The following is a 3,828-nucleotide window of genomic DNA, read 5'->3' as shown; positions in this document are numbered from 1 at the left end:
TGAGAACTATATGTTCTTCTGATGAGTTTATATTTACCATTTGTGGTCAAAAGATAATAAAGTGGCATGTTTCTCATGGCATTTCTACTATTAATGCTCTTTATAAACAAAATGGTTTATTTTCATGAATGCATAAGGTATTTTCAACACAGCTATATAAATAAATGTGCACTTACATTTATAAATCTGTGACCTGATTTTTTGTAATTGGTGCTTTCTTTCCATTAAAGTCTCTGACAGATAAGGCAGTAAAAGAAGTTATGATATGAGTTCTAAATAAGGGCCATCTAACTTCAAGTCCCTAAAAGTAGTTAGGTATTTGGTGAAAATGATGAATTCTTGGGTACTGATTCATGTGATCTGAAAATGCCATCCATTTCCTGATTCACCTTCATATCTCCTCCAGGAAAAAAAAAAATTACAATGAATACCGTCAGTCAGACAATTTTTATGTGTCTGTTTTTCTATCTTTCAGCCAATTCCCGAACTGCTACTTTCAAAATGAAGAGGAAGATAGGAGTGGGAATGAAGAATGCCTTGGAGAAATCCAGTCATAAAGTTTGAGGAGTAGAAATAATAGGAAATATTAATAACTCTGGTCTCTTACATAGGTCAGAATTGAGGCTGAAATGATGTAAAGTTACAAACCTGAGACATAAGGGCTATTAGATTTGAATCAAGATTCACAGACTTTTTAATTAATATATAATGAAAATATTTGCTTTTTCCCCCTCTACTTTGGATGTTAATATATTCTGCTGCCTTAGACAAATTTCTTATATAGACTAAATTAAGTTTTCATTTTTTTGGGATATTAGCCCCAAGACAGCTCTTCAAACTAAGCCAGATATTAGCAATCCATGAGTTGCTCCTCTCTGTCTGCTTGTCTCTAATCATTAATATTGAATTCCTGTGTTACTCCATCACCCAGCAGTACAAGTGGAATTTGGATAGAGAGCATACACACACAAACACATCACACACACACACACACATATATATAAATAGATATGATTTTATAGATATGATTTTATAACTGCCAAGAAGTCTAAAACAGAAGAGCTCACCTTGACTTCAGTTTTGTGCTGGTGTTTTTGGGGATGAATGGATAGAGAGGATACTGGGCATAACTCCTGCTTTCCTAGAATTAGACCTTCGCAATTTATAAAAGGAATTTTAACCAGTTGTGAAGTCCTCATGACTCAGAGATCATTTCTTTGGCACTGGTCTAGCACTAGGAGCCCTATAGCAAGCTTACCAAGTGGTGGTAGAATTACTCATGCTATTTAATTTAATTTAATAGTAAATTTTCAAAGTAGGTCAACATCTAAGTCACTTTTAAAAAGTGATTTATCTGGATTAGTGCAAACCTCTGTATGAACCTTACTGTCTTGCTTTGAGCAAAGCAACAAATCCACTAAAAATACACGTAAATTAAATAGTCATTAACAACAAAAAAAGACTAATCAGTAATGGGTTTTCTTATAAAGAGTGTAACTGTCTTTAATGAGAGTTCATTTACCCCTTTAGTTAGGCACAGACAGGATATTTATGTGACCAAGATCTTACTTGCTCTCTGTCTTTTCACTAAGACTGACAGTGAACACAATACAGTAGATGTACCTGTCAAGAGGGGTTTTGTAGGAAGGGAGTCAGCATCTTAACAAGCTGTGTAACATATTGTAAGCATTTTTCCAGCCATGCCCTTCCTGTCAGATCATTTGATAGCAGCAGTAAAAGTTACAAGTCCAGTTCAAGTTATATTTTCCTCAGTTGCTCATACACTGTATTCAGTTGCCTGTTAGGAAAGAACTCAATGGTGTCATTTAGGCCCAGTCTTTGCAATCTGGAATTGTTGCAGAGCAAAATGCTTACCAGCTTGAAAGTGGCTATAGAAGCAGTAATAGTCAAAGACAAAAGAGAAAATAAATTAAAAACTAATGAGTGTTTGTTACTGAGAAATAAAAGCAAGTAACCAAGACACACATACACAAACACACACTCTGCAAACTCTACTGAACTGAGTTACTCTGATGATTTTGTGCGCTAAAGCATCCTCCTCACAGTCTGGTCTTCTGCTTTGTTGCTAGTTTAACTCAGGCCAGACTAAAACAATAAGAGTATAAGGAGGTATCTATGTTTTTCTTGACTTGAAAGGAAGCCCAGATCACTGCTCTACAAAGTTTTTGTGCGTCTTGGTGTCACTTGAGAATTTAGCAAGTGTCATTTTTTTAATGTGTTTCAAAAGTTTCTGTAAGCACTACCAAAAATCTGTGTTGACCTGAACACTCTGCTGTCAAACTTTAAGTGTTCATTTTGTGCTCTGTCCCACAGTGATGCCCAAGCTAGAGATCCCACCATTTCCCAAAAAACTGTGAGCTTTGCTGGCAAAGTAAAGCACATCCATTTATTGCAGGCAGACCATTTAAAAGTGCACAGCTATTTTCTACTATGAGGGGTTTTTTTTTCCGTTCTTGTGTATTTATATCAGCCTGCATTGTGACATTGTCAGTTCAGGGTCCAAGCAAGGTTATATTCCATACTGAACAAAATTTGGAAGTCATAGCACTGCAAGAAAATGGAAATATGGACATTTGGTGATACTATTTTCAGTTGCACTGGGTTTTCTTGGTGTTCTGGTAGTGGAGAGGCTACAGGTGTGGCTTCTCCAAGAAGCTTCCCTCGTATCCAACAGAGCCAATGCCAGGTGGCTCTAAGATAGAAATGCCACTGGCCAGGGCTGAGCCCAGCAGTGAAGGTGCTGCACCTCTGGGATGTATATTAAAGAAAGAAGTTACTGCACGAAAGTTATTGTGGCCAGAGAAGAGAGGAGTGAGAATACATGAGAGCAACAGCCCTGCAGACACCAAGGTGGGTGAGAAAGTAGAGGGAGGAGGTGCTCCAGGTGCTGGAGCTGGGATTCCCCTGCAGCCAGTGGAGGTCCACAGGGGAGCAGAAGTCCACCTGCAGGCCCTGGAAGGCCCCATCCCAGAGCAGGGGGATGTCCAAAGGAGACTGTTGAACCTGTGGGAAGCCCGTGCTGGAGCAGGCTTATGACAGGACCTGTGGGTCCATGGAGAAAAAGGCTCACACTGGAACAGATTTTTGGCGGGCTTGTGACCCCTGTGGGGTGACACTGGAGCAGCTTGTTCCTGCAGGGCTGGAAGGGGCTCACACTGGAGCAGTTTGTGAAGAACTGCAGCCTATGGGATAGACTCACATTGGACAAGTCCATGGAGGACTGTCTCCCCATGCTGGAGCAGCGGAAGGACTCCTCTCCCTGAGGAGCAAGTGGCATGACAAACAACATGTCATGAACTGTGTCACCCCCTTTCCCCATCTTCCTGTAGTGCTGGGGCTGTGGTATAAAATCAGGAATAAAGTTAAGCCCAGGAAGGAGGGAGTGGTGAGTGGAAGGTGTTTTTAGGGTTGTGTTTTACTTCTTGTTATGCTACTCTTATTTTGCTTGGCAACAATAAGTAATAAATAAGGAGTTCAGTTAATTTCCCAAAGTTGTGTCACCTGTGACAGCAATGAGTGAGTGATCTCTCCCTCTCCTTAGTCCTTATCTCAGCCCATGAGCCCTTCACTTATATTTTTTCTCCCCTGCCCACCTGAGAAGGGGAATGACAGAGTGGCTTTTGTGCATACCCAGTGTCTAGGTAGGGTCAGATCACCCACTGTTACTACCTAACATTTGAGTGCTTAACTTACTGTCCTCAGCAATAATTAGTATACTGTAAAGTATAAGTTCAGTTATTAAATATGTAGCCTGAAAATTCTGTAGTTATTGGAATTATTTAAATAAGAAGTTAAAAATAAATCAGA

The 3,828-nt window shown here is 39.7% G+C and overlaps 1 non-coding gene across 1 annotated transcript; it reads left to right on the top strand.

The window, feature by feature from the left end:
* The first annotated feature begins 321 nt into the window (after positions 1-321).
* LOC136373005 (small nucleolar RNA SNORD123) lies at positions 322-390 on the top strand. The gene has a single exon (XR_010745568.1). It is a non-coding gene; the product is annotated as a small nucleolar RNA SNORD123 (small nucleolar RNA).
* The last annotated feature ends 3,438 nt before the right edge of the window (positions 391-3,828 follow it).

Source organism: Sylvia atricapilla, chromosome 1 (assembly GCF_009819655.1).
Source record: "Sylvia atricapilla isolate bSylAtr1 chromosome 1, bSylAtr1.pri, whole genome shotgun sequence".
Classification (NCBI taxonomy): domain Eukaryota; kingdom Metazoa; phylum Chordata; class Aves; order Passeriformes; family Sylviidae; genus Sylvia; species Sylvia atricapilla.
Note: the sequence above shows the minus strand (reverse complement) of the source record. Positions and strands in the feature narration are given on the sequence as shown.